Genomic DNA, 21,950 nt, shown 5'->3' with positions numbered 1-21,950 from the left:
ATACTAAATTTATTTAAGGGTTGTTATGGATGTGGTGATACCAGTGAGTGTATGTTTTCTTTTTTTCATTAGCAAGAGGGAAAAAGGACAGGAGGGCAGGAAAATGAAAAAAATCATTTTCTTCTCTCCCTGTACTGTTAGCTGTGCGTGTTCACCTGCACACTGGTTAAAGTAAAAGTGCAAGTATATTCACCTCTGCTTTAACCAGTCATATCTCTAAATCTATGGGGGCTACAGACATAATCATGGTCTTGTTTTAAAGCCAAGGCTCTTAAAGCCAAAACTCCAAGAACAAGATCGCAGCTCTAGCCCACCCATGTGTATCCAGAGTTAGTGTCATTTTAAGTTGCATTTTCAACTTGGGGTGATCTGTAATACACTTATCTCAAGACCTGAGTCCTGTGTGTTCAAAGCTGTAGGAGGTTAATACACACTTAAAATATCTCATAAAGTATACATTCATAAGAGATCCAAAGTAACATGACCCTTTAGCTATATAACAATAGTGTTTAAGGCACTGCAAGATGGATCCCTTCAACACCTTGTGAAAAAATATGCGCTGCAAACACGTTGCTATTTTCAAAACGGTTGCGGTATTGTAAGTCACAGTACATCAAAAACGCTGCAGGAAAAACTGCCTGCTTAAAAAAGCAGTCACCCATGGAAACCCGTGGTCCCTATAGACTATAATGGAGTCTGACAATGGTCATCTGGTTTTCAACAATTTTATACTGTTATTGGTGGCGAGAAAAGTCCTACTTGCAGGACTTTATCTCTTCGCCAACTTAAGTGGTATCTCAGGCGGATTCACCTGAACGCTAGTATGAACCTAGTTTCAAGCAAGAGCATGCAAGGGGACATGATTCTGAGATTCAATCAGAGGTGGACAGTGTAAGAGCTCAGAATCACACCACTTCCCTGCTCCTATCAGATATCATCCACCTGACAGTAGAGAGCCTAACTAGCATATCAGGCACCAAAATTGCCAGCACTTATGACTCAGGAATGGTGGGGACTAAAGAAACAATTACAACTGTGCTGGAATCAGAGGAGCAGTGCTTATTAAATCATGCAAAGAGCAAGACTTGACCGAGTTGGTTTAAAAAGCCAAAACCAGGCTTGGATCATAAAACTACTAGGACAAATGAAGGATCGTCTGTAAAAAAAAAAAAGGAGCGGGAGGTGTTATCAGAACTTTAGCATACATTCTATGGTGATCATAAATGTTTTGAAAGTCCATCAACATGCTTAAGTGCTCAGGGAACAGGGATAACACTTCTGGTGCTCCCTGAAGAGTAACTTGCATATCAAGAAAACCGGATTAATTAAAAAATGGCTGAGAGGATAAATGAATGAAAGTTATGCCTAGAATAGCCTTCTAAAGGTTATGTAAAGAAATGCTTATTTTAAAAAAATGATCTAGCCCTGATAGACTCCCTTTAACCCCTTCCCGACATGCGCCGTAATAGTACGGCGCGTGTCGGGTCTGTAACTATGGTGACCGCCCGGGAGCCGGGCGGCCGCCATAGCCGCCGGGTGTCTACTGCTTTAAGCAGTAGACAACCGGCTCTAATGCCTCCGATCGGTCCCCGGACCGATCGGAGGCATTAACCCCTCCGGCGCTGCTTTCAAAGGCGCCGGAGGCGCCATCTTCCCGGCGGCGCATGGGCGCCGCCATTTTGGCAGGGATCGCCGGCTCCTGGAGCATGCTCCAGGGCCGACCCCCCGTTGCCATGACAGCCGGGAGCCTTGTTAAAGGCTCCCAGCCGGTCTGCAAATTCTCTCTTTTGCAGGCTGGTGTATGCAGCCTGCAAAAGAGATGATGATTTATTGCAATGCATTAGCATTGTAATGCATTGCATTAGTGATCAGACCCCCTGGGGTTCAACACCCCTAGGGGGTCTAATAAATGCAAAACAAAAATAAAAAAAAAAGTATAAAAAAATATAAAAAGTATTAAAAGTTCAAATCACCCCCCTTTCCCTAGAACAAATATAAAAGTAGTTAAAAACTGTGAAACATATACATGTTAGGTATCCCCACGTCTGAAATCGCCCGCTCTACAAATCTATAAAAATATTTTTCCTGTTCGGTAAACGCCGTAGCAGGAAAAATAGTCAAAAGTGCCAAACCGCCGTTTTTTCACTGTTTTAATTCTGATAAAAATTTGAATAAAAAGTGATCAAAGCAACAACATTTCCCGAAAATGATAGAACTAAAAAGTACACCCGGCCCCGCAAAAAAAGACGCCCTATGCATCCCCGTCCACCTATGTATAAAAAAGTTACGGCCGTCGGAATATGGCGACTTTTAGAAAAAAAATTTTTTAACACCGATTTGGAATTTTTTTTAGGGGTCAAAATGTAAATAAAACCATATAAATTTGGTATCCCTGGAACCGTACCGAAACACAGAATACAGGGGACATGTCATTTTGGCTGCACAGTGAACGCCGTAAAACCAAAGCCCGTAAGAAAGTCGCAGAAATGCATTTTTTCTTCAAATCCACCCCATTCTGAATTTTTTCCTGCTTCCCAGTACATTATATAGAATAATTAATGGTGGCATCATGAAGAAAAAATTGTCCCGCAAAAATTAAGACCTCATATGACTCTGGGAGCGGAGAAATAAAAAAGTTATGGGGTTTAGAAGGAGGGGAGTCAAAAACGAAAAACAAAAATCAAAAAATGCCATCGGCGGGAAGGGGTTAAAGGAACAGGGCTGAGCCATGTATCCAACCGATGTCGATTCTTAAGACTGGGAAACAGAGAGGAAAAAGATAGCCCCTCTATGAGAACATATGAACAAAGGTTTGTCTCTGAAACATTAATGAATTGCTCCAGCACTCGCTTGTCTATCCAATATATCTAAAGGGACCTTTTCTTCATTTCAGTGGTACTGATACTATCCTCAACCTGTTGGCAGATGTGGCAATGTTTCTAAATTAAATTAGCAGTGTTTCTGAATATTAAAAAAAATCTAATCCTTTAAGGAAAAGCAAATGCATTTGCAAGAGACTGCTAGAAAATGAAAACATTAGTAAAACTTCACATAAAAAGTGATTGTGACTTATATGGTATGAGAATCATTACTGTGCTAATTCTTTTCCTGGCAGCAGCAGACTGACAATAATTGTAGCCGCAGCCACACCCGCACCACACGGCCGATGGTTAACACATAATGCACAGCAGTTTGCCATAATTAAAATGGAAGATGTTGACTTTTTATGTTCTGAGATCAGTTCATTCATTGGAATGCCATAGCCAGTGCCAAAAATAACTGCTGCTGCTTGTGCATTGTAGTAAAGTCCAAGTGTATGACCACAATGACTGAAATGAACAATCCTAGAAAAACAGACTGTTTACAATATACAGTGGCAGCTGCAGACAGAAAGGCACATGTTTATAATAAGGAACCAAATTTTAATACTACGGTGAGCCAATCTACCATATTACTGTAAGTCCAATTAAGTCATTTCCCACATCTGTTCTCGAAAATGTTCCACTTGTGAATAAACTAGTTAGAAATTAAATGACTGGAATCCTACTCTATGTAGAAAAGAATGAGCATGACTCCTCTAGTTGACATGAGTGTTCTAAAAAACCTGTAAGGTGTTTTTTTTTTTTTTTTTTCACCATGATCTGGCCCCATCATATGCCAGATGAAGTAATTCCCTTTCCATTGATGCCTCTCTGTAATCTTTCTGTTGCTGCAAAGTGAAGTTATAAATCCATAAAAGCGTAAAAAGTCGTGTACAAATTAGTGGTGCCAGGGAGGAGCTTTACCCTGGTCACACTGCCCTCTTATAATCCCCTGGACATGCTTGACATCTCCCTCAGTCCCAAACGTCCCAATCACATCTAGGAGTTGGGAATAGCAAGCAGATTTGCTGAAGCTCCTCCTTCTTTCAAAATTCTATTAAAATGCAAAACTGTGGAATTTTTCAATCTCTGATCCATTGGTATATACTTCATACATATAATTCTACAATTTTCCCTGAAAACTGATGCATATTCGTGTAACCTACAACCTATTCTGAAAAAAATTAATGGGTTGGGTTTTTAAAGAACTGCGATTACAATGATTTTTTCATTACGTAATTACATGGTAATTGAATGGTGTTATGAACAGTGAAGTGGATCTTTTGAATCGCAATTGGTTTAATGGTGACTAGTGTTGAGCGAGTAGTATTCGATCGAATACCTCGCCAACATAGGAATGCGTGTAATTGGCTGAACACCAAGTGGTTAAACGTTATAATAATAATAATACATTTTATTTATATAGCGCCAACATATTCCGCAGCACTGTACAATTTATAGGGTTCAGATACAGACATACATAACAAAAAACGTCATTTCACACAATGGGACTGAGGGCCCTGCTCAAAAGAGCTTACAATCTATGAGGTAGAGGGGGTGACACAAGAGGTAGCAGGGGCGGCATTGCTTATACAGTGCTCAGACAATTTTGTGCATTAGGAATTGTGATAGGCTTGTCTGAAAAGATGCGTCTTTAGTTTGCGTTTGAAACTGTAGAAGTTGGGAGTTAATCTTATTGTCCGGGGTAGAGCATTCCAGAGAAGTGGTGCAGCTCGGGAGAAGTCTTGTATACGAGCGTGGGAGGTTCTGATAATAGAGGATGTAAGTGTTAGATCATTGAGTGAGCGGAGAACACGGGTTGGGCGGTAGACAGAGATGAGGGAAGAAATGTAGGGAGGTGCGGCTTTATGGAGAGCCTTGTGGATGAGAGTAATAACTTTATATTTTATTCTATAATGAATAGGCAGCCAATGTAGTGACTGGCACAGACCAGAGGCATCGCTGTAGCGTCTAGCCTGATAGATGAGCCTGGCCGCTGCATTCAGAATAGATTGTAGAGGGGAGAGTTTAGTGAGGGGAAGACCGATTAGTAAGGAGTTACAGTAGTCAAGGCGAGAATGAATCATAGAGACAATAAGTGTCTTTAGTGTATCTCTGGTAAGGAAAGGGCGTATTCTGGAGATGTTTTTGAGGTGGAGGTGACATGAATGTGCGAGTGATTCAATATGAGGGGTGAAGGAAAGGTCTGCGTCAAATATGACCCCGAGGCAGCGGGCCTGCTGCCTAGGAGTTATAGTAAGGCCTGAGACTGCAATGGATATATCAGGGACAGATCTGTTAGATGGTGGAAACAGTAGTAGTTCAGTCTTAGAGAGATTTAGTTTCAGATAGAGCAAGGACATGATATTAGAGACAGCAGAGAGACAATCACTGGTGTTCTGTATGAGTGCAGGGGTGATGTCACGGGAAGATGTGTATAATTGGGTGTCATCAGCATAAAGATGGTACCTGAAGCCAAATCTGGCGATGGTTTGTCCAATGGGGGCTGTGTAGAGAGAAAAGAGCAGGGGGCCGAGGACCGAGCCCTGAGGAACCCCAACAGCAAGGGAAAGAGGGGAGGAAACAGAGCCCGCGAATGATACACTGAAAGTGCGGTCTGAGAGATAAGAGGAGAACCAGGAGAGCGCAGTGTCATTGAGGCCGACTGAGCGGAGCATAGTGAGGAGAAGTTGATGGTCAACAGTGTCAAAAGCTGCAGAGAGGTCCAAAAGAATAAGAGAGAAGTCACCATTGGATTTAGCCTTTAGTAGATCATTAGAGACTTTTGTGAGAGCTGTTTCAGTAGAGTGCAGAGCGCGGAAACCAGATTGTAAGGGGTCAAGCAGAGAGTTAGTGGAGAGATAACGGATTAACCGAGAATAAACCAGGCGTTCCAAAAGTTTAGAGATGAAGGGGAGGTTAGAGACGGGTCGATAGTTAGCAGCACAGGATGGGTCCAGGGAGGGTTTTTTCAGTAGCGGGGTTATAACAGCATGCTTGAAGGAGGATGGGAAGATTCCAGAAGAGAGAGAGAGGTTAAATATTTTAGTAAGGTAAGTAGTGACAGCAGGGGACAGAGATTGGAGAAGGTGTGAGGGGAAGGGGTCACTACTGCAGGTTGTGGGGCGAGATGAAGAAAGTAGCTGGGAGACTTCCTCTTCTGTGACAGGTTCAAAAGATGAGAATGGACAGTCTGAAGTGTGGCTGGTGAGGGGATCAGTACTATCGTAGGTGTGGGAGTCAATGCCACCTGGGGATTGGGCAGTAATTTCCTGACGGATCTTATCAATTTTATCATGGAAGTACATGGCCAGGTCATCAGCACTAAGGTCTGTGAATGGCGTCTGCACCTTGGGTGTGAGTAAGGAGTGAAAGGTTTCAAAAAGCCTTTTAGGGTTGCTGGAGAGAGAAGAGATGAGGGCGGTGAAATAGTCTTGTTTGGCGAGGTAAAGGGCAGAGCTACGTTTCAAATATTCGATGTGTTTAACCCCTTGGTGTTCGGCCGATTACACGCATTCCTATGCCAGCGAAGTATTCGATCAAATACTACTCGCTCAACACTAATGGTGACTAAACTGAAATAAACAGTAAATGCTCCATTCTTCACATTTAACCCACACAAGAATCTATGGCACGTACTATAGTGGTCGTTCACATTACAATATTAAATGGTTCTGGGACAACCATTGTAAGTTGATTGTAAGTTGTTACTGTTGTAACTTAACACCATAACTCTATGGCCCCAAAATGTCACCAAAAACATGATAAAAGCAGATAAAAGAAAAATGTTCAATTAACACATATATAGCAAATCTTTTACATGTACAAGTCAGAGCTGATGAAAACTATAAGGTTGTATGTATGATGTAACTGAGAAATAACATGGTACTGCTATCACCTAGTGTCCAAAGCAAAAAGTTCAGAACAAATAGTACTATGCTATATGGAGAAGCGCCACTTATCAGCCAGTCAATGTATTAACTTACTGGTTTATACCAATAAAATGATCATACTGATTTGTTGGGACCTCCAGTCAAACACTGCATGTTGCATCTGGTTTCAAGATACAGTGGTCCAGAAAAGACCATTGTACTATATATTTAAAATAATGTATCCTGAATCCATTGCAATTTGAGGGACAAGTGCAGTTGGATTTTAAAGGCGTTTTCCAGGCAAAAATTGTTTTTTTTTTTTTTTTAAAGTGTCTATTAGTGCTATTAATGGGTTAATAAATGTAACCATATACTTTTTAGCATATTTTGAGTGATTTCTGGGTGTCTCCGGAGGCCCCTGGTGTCTCCTGCATTTGTTTACATGCTCAGCTTCCTGCTATGTAACTTTCTAACCCCTCTCACCTCTCTCCCCCCCTTCTTTCCTCACTCCCCCCATTCACCTTCTCTCTGTCTCTACAGATATCCTGTCCTTCCCTACCTATTCAGCCCAACCCCTGACCAATATTACATACTTACTTTACACACTTCTTCCTGTGAGACGGTTCCTCCTCCTGTACTGTGTCTGTGCGTAATCTACTTCTCCAGCGATGAGTCACCTCTACTGCGCATGCGTGGACATTTGATTTACCGGCAGCAATGCACACACACTGCTTAGAGAAGAGCGCAGTACAGAGGGTGGAACCGTCTCGCCATGGATGGTAAGTATGATGGAGTGGATGGGGGGGAGTAGTAGTGACGATCTGTTTCCAGAAATGAGGAAACGGATCATCACAGGATAATCAGAAATTTTTTTATTACTAGTTATATTTAGAAAGTAGGAGGGGGAGGGTATTTAGATTAGTGTAGGGATATCAAATTATCCCAGACAACCTCTTTAAGGTCACAGTCCCCATTGATTGGCAACAGGTACACTGTTGAATTAGCTGAAGCACAGCCGGGAATGTAGCCAAGGTTATCATAAGAACAGTTAGAATGTGACAAGCTAGAAGAGAATTGCTGGTACTGGTGCTCGGTAAGCCATGGCGGCCAATGAGTTACACTGTGGTGAGGTGAATAACAAATGGAATTAAATAAGAATATTAAAAGTAATGTGATAGGTAAACCCATGCGTATATTTTAGCTTTTGCTATGAGACCAGAGAGACTGAGAAGTCATTCTTTGGTGTAGATTCATAAAGAAAATTTCCTATGTGACATTACCTCCCATTTCATCATTATCTTTCAGTCTATTCTATATGGAGCAATATAATAATTAAGAAAACATCAGTAAAACCAGCTAATAGAACATTTGACACAAGCAGAATACAATGACAAATCTGTGATCTAATTTCAATGTGCCGTGTGTTCAACATTCCAGGTTTATTTATTTAATCTAACACATGTGAATATTCATTGTGTTTTGTTTTGGGTTCAGGTGGTTTGATCCAAAAATTTGTTTAGCATTGAATAAGTATGGTACAAACCAAATTTGGTTAAAACACAGTGTTTGACACTGCCAGGACCCCTAGGACTCTATCTAGCCAATTTCTATTTCTCTAAGGCAAAGAAAACCAAAGTTATGTCAAAGTGAATGTGACATGTAAGCCTATGAAAAAAATGGATGGTAGGTGGATACCACTTCAAGTTTAACTTCTAGTTTAAAACACTGAACAAATTGGCCTTGTAGGGCTTATAAGTAACAGGCTTGGTATTTTAGAGAAAGTTGCGGCTGTGTGACTCGTTGAAAAGTGAAGAAGAAGAAGTGGCTTTCCAAAACATAAAGCAACCACAAATTATCTCTTTGTGGGAACAGATGTAAAACAAAAAGGGCATTGATATTGAAAGAAGTAAAGGAACATTAACTGAATCAGTTAATTTGGGGTTGTTTTTAAATGATAATGGCACTTTGTATGTATTAGTTAACTAAAAACCAAATATTGCCTAAATAAAACCCTTAACAAATTGAGATTCTGAACTCTAGATTCCAACACGTTGTGCCAATCAGCTGATTTTTTTTTACCATGATAACAGTACTTTATATATATATGCTAACATAAAAACACTATTGCCCAAGAAAAAACCCTATTGCACAGCACAGATTGTATGCACAGCAGAAGATAAATAGAAAGAGAACTCAGACATGCAAGAGAGCAGTGAGTCACCCTGTGTTACGAGATTCAGGACAGGTGCTTTGATAACGATGTGCAAACAATGGGAAGAATAATTTCACATAGCAGGCAAACAAAGAAGCATCGCTAAAGCAATGTATTTATGAAAACTCTTGAACTTACATAAGATATCAGTATGGATAGGATCCTTGTGATGGGAATGCCCATTTAATAAAATTAGATTTTTCTATTAAATTACTTAGTAAATTACATTAGTAAAAACAATGTAAGAGGCTCTTTGGACAGTCAAATAATGCAGCAAGATATACTAAGCAATGGCAAATCTGACACTGTATTACAAAAAATTGCCATATTGCAAAAAAAGACTTAGCAAAATGAGATTATTGGCAATGAAAGGGTGAACTGTCCAGTGTATGTGAAAACTGCATTCACACATACCACAGCACAATGAAGAAATTCTTCCTTCCCTTGATATTAGGTGATATCAGGTGATGCCAGAAGCCAGCCTACATCACAGAGCCCATGTGATCCTCCTCCTCTGCTGCTCTGCTGTATTTTCACTGTGTAATATATGTCACAGTGGCCATTTTAGTTCACCTGAGATGAATTGTTAAGGTTTTGGTTTTGTTAAGAAATAAAACTTACGGAAAATTCGAGTCACATCTGGCTCATTACAAAATGGTCACTCATCTCTATTTAGGAATTCCCTACACATTGTTGTATCTTTGGATACAGTGTATGTTACATAGTGACTACAAGTAACCAGAATTTTATCATTTAAAGGGGTTATCCAGTTTTAAAAAAAATTGAAGACTTAAGGTAGACAATAAATTCTAGTTTGGTAGGAGTCCTACTGTCAGGACCCCCACAGATCAACTGTTTACATACTAGGCACTGGGTTGCTCACTTGCAGTACTTTTAGTAGTGGTGAATATCGGTACTGCAGTAGTAACCCATAGAATTAAATGGGATGCTGCATCAAAAAAAAGTAGAATGTGTGAGCAGAGCAGCACCAGGCATGTAAACAATGTAGGTGTGCTCCTCAAAATGGCTGATCAAGAGAGGCCCTGAAAGTCAAAACCAGATCAAAAATCAATCGGCATCCCATTGCGGCTAGCCATGCAGAGAGTTCACACAGTGGAGGGCTCTGGTGAAGGCATCGGGGGTCTGTCTTGGTTCAAAGAACTTTGCTTGTAAGAACTTTTAAATACCTGTCTCTACTTCCCGCTGTTATCAGCCAGCTCCCGCTGTTGCTTTAGTTAAACCTTGCATCAAAACCATAACACTGGGATTTGAAACTGTATTACAGAAACCATAGTCCATGATTTTTTTTTTTTTACTGTGATCCAAATTGAGTTATTAAATATTACAGAAAATCTAAAAAAAATTCTAAGAAAGTCATGACAAAAAATGTTCATGTTCAGTTAGATAGAACATTTATGAACTTTGTTTTCTATTAAATCAAACAATATACATACAAGTATGCCCTTAGGAAGTGAATTCCACATATTTCTGGATGATGATATTTCCTTATAGGCTTAAAGTTAGACATTCTTTGCATTTATTTCTGAACAACAGCCATAAAGAACTGTCGTCATTAAGTGCTGAAAGTTTTACAAACTGAATGGATAGAAATTTGCATTATTGCTGGTTATGAGGGAGGAGAAGGTCACAGGCAGAACAGTGAAGGCGTGTGGGGGAGTATTTAACAGTAACTTAGCTGTTAAAAGTGTTATAGATCACAGACATAAAAATTTCAGGTATAGTCATAATGCTGCAGACCAAAATTAAGAAAAAAATGAAGTCAAGCTATTAAACTCATAAAATCCAAGCAGTCCATTTCCATTTTATCAGCTATTAGTTCTTTGGGAAATAAATTGGATTTCAAATAAAAAAATAAAAAAAAAATCCCCAAAACTGATACACCGCTTTTACTGATGTAAAATTATCAATAACAATAAAACATATTAACACTTTTCTATTGGTTTGTTATTACTTTCAGCAATTGAGATCCTTCTAAACTAAAAAATAAAATGGTTTTAACAGAACATAATGCATTTCATGTAGACTTAAGAAAGCGTGCGTGTGGCGACAGCCTCCTTGCTATATTACGCAGGTTACACTGCTATTATGGGGAGGACATCAGACCTGCAGCAGCAAAATTAGTCATGTATGTAAATTATAATCACTTTAAGATAGTTGTATGTGCTCATTTAGGCATTTTAATAGCGTGCAATGTTATCCTCTCAACAGGACTAATAAGCATTAGCTGTAATGAGGTCAGCTAGTCAGTTTGGCATTATCGTGGGATTTAATTGGGACACTGGTCTCTGCTGAAGAGAAAATTAATAACTTTTGTCAATGTTCTGCTGAGATGTTCTGTCTTATTAAACTATGAGGGTCAATTAGAAAGCATTATGTAATAAAGTCTCTGACAGCAGATCTCTAATTGAGTTATTCTATTGTCATTATTCTAGCGCTATTGCATTTAAAAATAGAAACCCAGAAGTCATGTTTAGAGTCTATGGTATGTCTGCAGATCATAGATGATAAGAAATTAACTGGATAGAAATGACTAAATAAAAGATCAAGGAAGTGGAATGTCCGTCTATCTAAGAGGGCGTTCACACTACTGTTGATGCCCGTCAGCAGTGTCCATGGCTATTGTCTGTTACAACATTTTAGCAACGGACACTCGGAAATCTGTTAAAATTTCCATTCATTTCAATGGGTTTTTATCTTATGTCCGTTTGTGTCCGTTATTGTCCATTTGTGTCCTTTTACACCCAAGTCTGTTTTTGCCAGCGGACAAAAAAATCCTCCATGCAGGACTTTCCTGTCTGTTAGAAAAATCGGACACCAAATGTCTGTTATTTTTTTTTTATATTGAAGTCTATAGAAAATGGACAGTAACTGTTAGCCATCAGTTAGTTAATGTCCGTTTGTGTCCGTTATGATAGGTGTACGTTTTTTTTTTTCAAACGGACACCTATGATAACGAAGTCCAACGGTAGTGTGAACCCTGCCTAAACTGTATCTCTGTATATGGACAATGTCTTAACTTTTCCAGCAATACCATCAAGGTAGGTGAATATATCAAAGCCATTTGATTTGGAGGTGCTATGGTAGGTTAAATTTGTGAGAGCCACAAACTATTGAGCTCTAAACTCCGTGGCAATGGAGGCAATGAATAAATTCTGCAAGTTTAACATTTGTCACTCTTTCTTAACAAAACTGTTCCTATGGCCCCTTAAGAACACAATCTGTTTGGACTTCATTCTGCAGTAATTTTTTTAACTCCATTAAAACATAGTCTAAAATCATATACAAAATGGCAAAATGCAGCTCTATGAAAACTCTGTGAAAATAAATGCAGCAGAAACATTTGCTTTTTTTTTTTTTTTGAAAATGATACAAAAAGCAACAAATCAAATCAATATGATAATATTGATTTGATTTGTTGCTTTTTGTATCATTTTGATTTGAATTGAGTTGAGTTGTTTCTCTTTTTTTCCTTCCCCTACTAAATCTATAAGGAAATGGTTGTGATTCTGCAACTAAAATTAACGTACTATATTTTTTTTTAAAAGTGCATGCATTCTTCAAAGAAGTAGCTTTTCTGCAGCTCTTTTTTCTGCAATGTGTGGATGAGATTAGCCAAAATCTCATTATGGGTATTGTAAAATGCAGCATTTCAATTACGGAATAATATATAGGATGAATAAGGGACCTTCAATTCCTGGATATCAGTAATTTAACCAATAATAAAATATGGAAAGGTAGTACTCTAGTATCAGGGGTTTTTGTCACCATGTCCAGCAACAAAAGGGCTAGTTCAAGGGAGGGTTGAATCGTAACTCCACTAAGGTCATAAACAAGTGAGAACACTCCCTTCCAAAATGGCATGAAAATGGGGCATGTCCAAAAAATATGTAAAACGGTCCCCAGGGGTCTCCTGCAAGTGCTGGGAGAACCCAGAAATAATGTCATCTAATTATGAGTTTTACGCATTTGGAAACTTTCAGTGACCTTGCAAATGCACAAGACCATTATTCAGGTCCATCTATCAATTCAATAAGTGGGGTTTCTTAGATGCTTTCCTATCCCCTCAAAACAGGTCATAAATTCTTGTAGTAGTAAAGAGATGCCCCTTGAAAGCTTTAAAAAGATTATTGTGAAGAATAATTGGTGGGGAGATGATAGCTATATTATGACTAGACAAATATGACCTAATCCAGGGAAAAGAAGGGTATGAGGAAATGGCTTTGCTGAATTTGGCAAACAGAGGTGGTTTACCTATTTGTTTAAAGAGGGCTGTGAGGATTAGGAATAAGAACTTCTAACACAAGGGTGTATCAATAGATACACAGGAGCTATCAGAACTCATGTTGTGTACCAGTGACATCCAAGCCTTAGTGGTAGCTTGTACTGAGGGCATGGAGGAAGTGGAAACAGATGGATTAAAGAGGTTGTCCAGGCTAAAATATTATTTTTTAATTTGGCTGAGGGAGGACAAATTTTTTAAAAAAAAAAAAAACAAAAACTTGTCCCCGGTGTTCCAGTGTCCTCCCAGCTCTATCCGTTCCTGCTCCTCAGCCGTTTTCTTCTGTTCCTGTTCTTCTGTCTTCTTGCAGTGGAATTCCTCGACAGCTGTGACATCCCCAGGTCCCTTCTGCTGAGGCCACTGATTGGCCTCGGCAGTCACATGTCGCAGGAACGTCCTCCGTAAGACAACAATGGAGATTCAGGACCAGACCGCGCTGGAAGGCAGGTGAGTATGTTTTATTTAGATTTTTATCACTTCTCCTGGCCTGATTAAAAAAATCACTTTTTAGCCTGAACAACCTCTTTGAGTATGCATCAACAGTAGTGCCCGTAGTAGTGCCCACTGGGAGTATGATTCAATAGTAGGCGAACTAGATCCTGGTAACTGGAAATACCAGTATCACATATAGTGAACAATTACAGTCCTATGAAAAAGTTTGGGCACCCCTATTAATCTTAATCATTTTTAGTTCTAAATATTTTGGTGTTTATAACAGCCATTTCAGTTTGATATATCTAATAACTGATGGACACAGTAATATTTCAGGATTGAAATGAGGTTTATTGTACTAACAGAAAATGTGCAATATGCATTAAACCAAAATTTGACCGGTGCAAAAGTATGGGCACCTCAACAGAAAAGTGACATTAATATTTAGTAGATCCTCCTTTTGCAAAGATAACAGCCTCTAGTCGCTTCCTGTAGCTTTTAATAAGTTCCTGGATCCTGGATAAAGGTATTTTGGACAAACAATTCAAGTTCAGTTAAGTTAGATGGTCGCCGAGCATGGACAGCCCGCTTCAAATCATCCCACAGATGTTCAATGATATTCAGGTCTGGGGACTGGGATGGCCATTCCAGAACATTGTAATTGTTCCTCTGCATGAATGCCTGAGGATTTGGAGCGGTGTTTTGGATCATTGTCTTGCTGACATATCCATCCCCGGCGTAACTTCAACTTCGTCACTGATTCTTGAACATTATTCTCAAGAATCTGCTGATACTGAGTGGAATCCATGCGACTCTCAACTTTAACAAGATTCCCGATGCCGGCATTGGCCACACAGTCCCAAAGCATGATGGAACCTCCACCAAATTTTACAGTGGGTAGCATGTGTTTTTCTTGGAATGCTGTTTCTTTTTGGACGCCATGCATAACGCCTTTTTTTATAACCAAACAACTCAATTTTTGTTTCCAAAATGAAGCTGCCTTGTCCAAATGTGCTTTTTCATACCTCAGGCAACTCTATTTGTGGCGTACGTGCAGAAACGGCTTCTTTATCATCACTCTCCCATACAGCTTCTATTTGTGCAAAGTGCGCTGTATAGTTGACCGATGCACAGTGACACCATCTGCAGCAAGATGATGCTGCAGCTCTTTGGAGGTGGTCTGTGGATTGTCCTTGACTGTTCTCACCATTCTTCTTCTCTGCCTTTCTGATATTTTTCTTGGCCTGCCACTTCTGGGCTTAACAAGAACTGTCCCTGTGGTCTTCCATTTCCTTACTATGTTCCTCACAGTGGAAACTGACAGGTTAAATCTCTGAGACAACTTTTTGTATCCTTCCCCTGAACAACTATGTTGAACAATCTTTGTTTTCAGATCATTTGAGAGTTGTTTTGAGTAGCCCATGATGCCACTCTTCAGAGGAGATTCAAATAGGAGATCAACTTGCAATTGGCCACCTTAAATACCTTTTCTTATGATTGGATACATCTGGCTATGAAGTTCAAAGCTCACTGAGGTTACAAAACCAATTTTGTGCTTCAGTAAGTCAGTAAAAAGTAGTTAGGGGAATTCAAATCAATAAAATGATAAGGGTGCCCATACTTTTGCACCGGTCAAATTTTGGTTTAATGCATATTGCACATTTTCTGTTAGTACAATAAACCTCATTTCAATCCTGAAATATTACTGTGTCCATCAGTTATTAGATATATCAAACTGAAATGGCTGTTGCAAACACCAAAATATTTAGAACAAAAAATGATTAAGATTAATAGGGGTGCCCAAACTTTTTCATAGCTTATAGACAGGCTATACAGTCCTAATATGTTAGGGTGTTCCAGGCCCCCTCTATTACAAGGCAAGTATGAAATTGAGGATGACACTCTAGGTTTTTCTGCCTTTCAAATAAAAGCCAACATTTGCTTCTGAAAATTTGCAGTAGAGATATGGATTCAGCTTCCCATTGATAGGGAAATTCCCTCTGAATGTGACATATCAATGCAGAACTGATGTGAATATCTAATATTTTCTCGCATTCCCTTTATAATATGATACTTGTCCAAAAGTTTGAATAGTTTTTACAATGGGTCAGTTATGGTAAGGATCACATCATCTGCAAAGAGTCCAATTTTATTTTTGCAATAGCCAACAGTTACTCCTTTGATTAGAGGATTGGTTATAATAAATTCAGCCAGAGGTTTCGTCACCAATATAAATAGTAATGGAGAAAGTGGACGCCTCTGTTGGGTGACATGTAAAAGCTTATGTAAAAGGTGTAAGAAATGGTGTTATTAGCCAGGATCTTATAGTATGGTGTATAAGATTTGAATTGCACTGAGAATGTTGCCTGCAAATCCAAATTTGACCAATGCAGCAAATGTATATCTGTATATCTGCAAATACATCTGTCAATCACCTCCTCTGCATCCAAAGTAAGGAGCAGAGAAGATGTTAGAGGCCTTAAACTTGGCCCTGAGGTTCAATATTCTCCTTGTTCCATCAGGGACCTGTCTCCCTTTGGTGAATCCTACTTGGTCATTACGGACCAAGGAAGGGAGAATGGTTAATAAATAATTTGCCAAAAATATGTAATAATACATAAATTCTTTACTGGAGTCATATAGACATCTAAATGTGTCATATAATTTTTATTTGTGTAGCTTAGAAGCTAAAGTGTGAAGAGACCCCCTACTCTGGTATCATAGATAGAATCAGGGACAATGTTAAAATCTCCACACAGTAAAAAAATAACTTTGTTGAATCTTATGGAACTTTTTAAGTATCTTATTGAAAAAAAATTAACCTGGGAAGAATTAGGTATATAGATGTTAACTAGGGTAAATTGATGGGAGTTAATAGTACACACATCAATCAGAAAAATCTCACGGTCTCGTATAGCTATAAACTCGGCAGCTTTTTTTCTTATCAGCATTTGTTTTAAATAGTTAGGAAAAGTTTTTGTGGGGAAAAATGTATGAATAGAAAATGAGTGTGTGCAGCATAAGTATCCCTCCACATTGATGAAGAATTTAGACCCTTGGTATTCAGGAAAGTGATATGGGATATATAATAACAGAGCAGTGTATAGGTAAAACCTGACTGACAACATCTATATGAGGGGGATACAGCTATAATAAACCCCCAGCCTCAGCTACATTTAGCCAGTGTGCCACGATTGAGATGCAGCGTCCCTGGCCGCATGCACTTGTCCACGCATAGGTGGTCAAGTGGAACTTTGTGCAACTTAGCGCAGAACTTAGGGCCCGCCTGATGTTACAGGACACTTGCTGGTGCAAGGCTCAACTCACACTAAGGGCCAAAAACACTGGTGAATTTTGTTCAGTTCCAAAGGACTCTGGGTTTAGATTTGGCTCAGTCACAGCTCCAGAACATGCCTTTGAAGGCAAGGTTTCCTTCTGTGGCTCCATCTCAGCAGGATGATGATGATGATGAACTTTGGTTAAATCTGGTGTCGGAAGGGAAAGTGGTTTCTGATCTACGTCTAACGTACTGGAGCATGATGTTTGGACTATTAACACCTGATCAGAACCCTGTAGAGGACCATTACCGGTAGTAGTAGTTGCAGCCAGTTCTCCACCTTTGCGGTCCTCTAAATAAAAGTTACCCCCAGGACTTGATGCCAAAATGTTATCAATTTCCCAATCAAAATCAAGGTCAATGTCTTGGTCCTCAGTCCAATCCACTGCATCAATCCAACACAATGAGAGTGATGGTTCTGGAACCACCGTTTTAGGGGCTAACAATTTTAAAGGGGCTAACACTCTACTGGTTGCAAGGCTTATCTCACCCAAAGGGCAAAAAACTCTGCTGGTGCAAGGCTGAACTAAGTTAAAGGTCCCCAAACTCTTCTGGTAAGAGGCTGAATTCACCTAAAGGGCTTCAATCTCTGCTGGTAGCTCAGCTTAAGGGCCTCTAACTTAATTTGGAAGGGCTCAGGTTAAGGGCCAGAAAAGTGAATTTTGAAAGGTCTTACCACATCACACACACACACACACACACACACACACACACACACACACACACACACATCCACAATGACAGTTAAGGGTGGGGGATTTCCCATTACCTATTCCATCTGTGGTTGTCATGGGCAATGTGATTTAAAGAGGTGCTTGTTAATATTTCTTTAGCTTAAATTTGGGTTTTTGTCCATCCAATTGGGCAAGAAAGAAGGTTTCCAGTTATTTTCCCACTTTGATAGAGGTTTTTTTGAGTGTGGAAAGTGTGTAGTTGATAGGCTGTGATGTTGGGGTAAAACTGTGACCTGGGCTTGTTAGATGCCCCCAGGCATGCTTCCCCTGCTGCCGCAGTTGCATTCCAGAGGTGTTGACATCATTTGCTGAGGTGTCATAGTTGAATTGGTGTCGAATGGTGGGTTCCCCTGAAACGAAGCATTTTTCCCCATAGACTATAATAGGGTTCGATATTCAATTGAATAGTTTTGTAAAGAGGAATGGTCCAAAATACCTTTATCCAGGATCCAGGAACTGATTAAAAGCTACAGGAAGCGACTAGAGGCTGTTATCTTTGCAAAAGGAGGATCTACTAAATATTAATGTCACTTTTCTGTTGAGGTGCCCATACTTTTGCACCGGTCAAATTTTGGTTTAATGCATATTGCAGATTTTCTGTTAGTACAACAAACCTCATTTCAATCCTGAAATATTACTGTGTCCATCAGTTATTAGATATATCAAACTGAAATGGCTGTTGCAAACACCAAAATATTTAGAACTAAAAATGATTAAGATTAATAGGGGGGCCCAAACTTTTTCATAGGACTGTATCTTATTAAAGAGATATATTTCCTTCACCCCTTATTAAGCTGTTCTCCTGCTGCTTATCTTCAATCTGACTGGTTGTATACATTATATCCACCTCATCTCCTTATTCAACCTCACACTTACAACTCTATAAGGCAAAAAGGAGTTGAGTAGGATTCTCCAGCTGGTTAATTTATATACGATATTTCCTTATTCTTTGTACTAACAGCCACTTATCTACAACCTGGCAGAGTTAAAAAAGCAGGGAACCTCATGTACCTAGCCCTACACCCTTTTGTTTTCTTTCACATTTACTTCTTGTTTAGTTTTCTGTATCTTTTACATTGGAACATTATTGTTGATATGTTCCAAAATGCCCTGCTGCCACAGGAGCTTCTCCCTTTCCCCCTGTCCTTTGTTAACAGTTGCTATTTTGGGTGGTTCTCTCCCTTATTCTATGTTTGTATTGTCATGTTTTAGTTGTTATTTTTTCTTATTGAAAGTCTTTTAATAAAACTTTTTGGTTTATAAAAATAGCAGGGAATAGCAGAGTGTTCATAGACTAATATGGATAAAACAGCTGCCTGAAAAGTGGGAAAGAAAACACATTCTTTAATAAGATATATTACAACATTTAATATAATAACTTATACTGTTCACTTATGCGCTCTCAACAACCACATAGGAATCACGGCACAGGCAAATGTATGGAAGTAGGTAAATGTAACTTTGAGGATAGAGTAAGACAATTTATATATACAGTACATACACCTATTCTGTGACTGGGGGACCAATAAATTAACCCCATTGGGTCTGCTATGACTGACAAGATGTAACTTCTTGTGCTAGAAACTGAGCATGGGAAACTTGGCACACATAAAGCAAAGACAGGCAAATATATAGATACTGGACATAAACATTCAGAAGCAGTCAAGTTTTTCTTTTTTTTGCTTTACATTTTTTCTGTATGGATCAATCGCTGAGCATCATAATCTTTCTATAATTTGAAATGGCAATTTTCCTAATCCTCTGAAGCAACAGTAAGGAAGCTGCCAACTTTAGACCACCAACAATTATGCTGACCAAGTTACAATGGAAAGAAGTCAGTAGGCATGTGCATGAGGATTGGTTAAAGGCCAAAACTAGTTTTCCTGGCCTTGAAAAGTTGTGATGTAATTCCAGTTCCAGTTTCCACTTCTGGACTGCTGATGTTCATAAATATTGAAAGTTGCAATGATTATAGAATATTCTACTCTTGTGGAGAATGTAGGAAGTCGTCCATTATGTGCTTTGCATCAGGGCACTTTATCTGAAAACTTGCCAGCTATCAGACTTAGCTTTCTATTTCTGTATACTTACATATTTATGTGTATGTTTTCAAATGTAAAATCCAATGCTATTTTCACCTATGCATCATTGGAAAACAATGTGCCACTTACATTTGGCAGCATTTTTATGGCACTTTCCATGGCATGTTTTTGTATTTAAAGTGTAACTAAAATGTCTAAACTTTTAACTAGTTTTGGCCCCTTTCAGTGAATTTGTGCACTTTTTTATTCTTTCCCTTATTTCTGTATTGCAAGTTATACAGTACTTATACAGTACTTTCACTAGGTGTACGGGTGTACAGACATTACTTGTTGAAAGTACAGTCAATATTGGTATATTTATATGCATTAGCAGCCATTCCCACTTCTTACTGGGTTTTCAACTGGTGATATCTCCGGAAATAATACAGGTAGCACTTAATTATGTTATACATTGCCTGAAATATAACTTTTTGAAGTGATCCTCTCCTCTGTCTGAGCTGCCCTGCCTTATATATTAGCCCTCCCCTCCCATCTAGTGAAAACAATGTAAAGATTTCTACTTTTAATATAGAAAGAAGAGAAAGTATAAAGAAGCACAATGTTTCACAGAAATTACTTACACTTTAACTGTCATGTAGTTTTGCATTGCGTATAATAAAAAAATCTGATAATGTGGCACTTGTTTCCTGGTCAATACATTAATGTATATTGTGGAATTTTACTGCAAGCAAAATTAATTTAGTTCAACAATAAAGTTATAGTAAAAACAATTCTTAATACTATAATGTGTTTCATATTATTTATTTATTATTAATAAAATTGTTGTAATTGTTGAGCTTTCATGGTGGAAGTCCTCTAGTGTTATATATTAAGTATCTTATTTAAACATCATATATTATGTCAGGGTCTGGGGTTGCTAGGTGGGTTAGCATAGACACACAAGTCCTGTTTAGTCCAAAACAAAGGTAGAGTTTATTTTCACTCAAAATGGTAGTAGAGCAACAAAAGGAAACAATACAAAAATAAATACCTGCCCGGCTAGGCTCTAACTCAACATAGAATAGGTTACCTCACCTAGAATCACAGAAATCAAAAGCCAGTAGAATCATTCAGGACACAGCTCCAAAAATATGACCTCTGAGTTTCACTCTCCAGCCAAGCTCTGCCAAAGTGTTGCAGCTGGAGCTATCTTCTTAAGCCTCCTTGATGAGGAGACTCTCTTCAGCTGAATCGCTGCCGGATCATCCCCAAAGCGTGGACTGGAGGGGGTGGAATGACAGGTCCCACTACCCACCTACCTGCCATTCCTAAAAATCCAGCCCAGTACTGAGCATTTACCAAAATGCTCAGCAGACGAAAGTTGTCTGCTGAAAACAAACATTCCTGGAGTTTTCTCATCTCACCCACCTGAGTAGTCTGGATAAGATTTACACCCCCTCCATTACCTGACCAGCCATCGTCTTACAATTACCAGGTCCACTTTAATGCATTGGGGGCCCCAAGCAAACTTTTTGAAAGTGGGCCCCCCAATAACCCCCCCCCCCCAAAAAAACAAAAAACAAAAACATTTCCCCAGCCTGTCAACCACCAATGTTACATTAAAAATAAATAAATAAATAAATTCCTGCAGACTCCCACTGTAATGTCTGCGGCTTAAAGCTTATTGTGCTTCCCTGCCACAGATATTATCAGCTAAGAGCAGGACATCACCCAAATTGTGGGATTGTCTCACTCGATCCAGGGCGACTGAGGGTGCCCCTGCAAACCACAGGGCCCGATGCAGCTACACCATTACACCTATGATTCAATCGGTCCTTGTATGTTGCCATCTAATAATCCAAAATATGGCACCTAATAATCAGGTTTAATTCATGCCAGACTAATAGAATTTTAGTATATATTAAGAGTCATATGTAGAAGACAATCTGTAAACAGTTTTATTGAAGATTAGGAAAATAACATCATCAACAATACATATATCAACATAACATACAGCAGCATAACATACATCAACAGTATTGAAACATTTTTTTAAATTATATTTTGCAATAATTTATATTTCCTCCATAATAGCTATATTTATTTAAGAGAATGTAATTGTTATGTCAGGCTTTTAAATGGAGTGTTTAATGACTCTTGGCGTGCACAGTATAGAAAATG

Source organism: Leptodactylus fuscus, chromosome 1, assembly GCF_031893055.1.
Source record: "Leptodactylus fuscus isolate aLepFus1 chromosome 1, aLepFus1.hap2, whole genome shotgun sequence".
In the NCBI taxonomy this organism is placed as follows: domain Eukaryota; kingdom Metazoa; phylum Chordata; class Amphibia; order Anura; family Leptodactylidae; genus Leptodactylus; species Leptodactylus fuscus.
The sequence above is the reverse complement of the archived record's forward strand: the minus strand, read 5'-3'. Positions refer to the sequence as shown.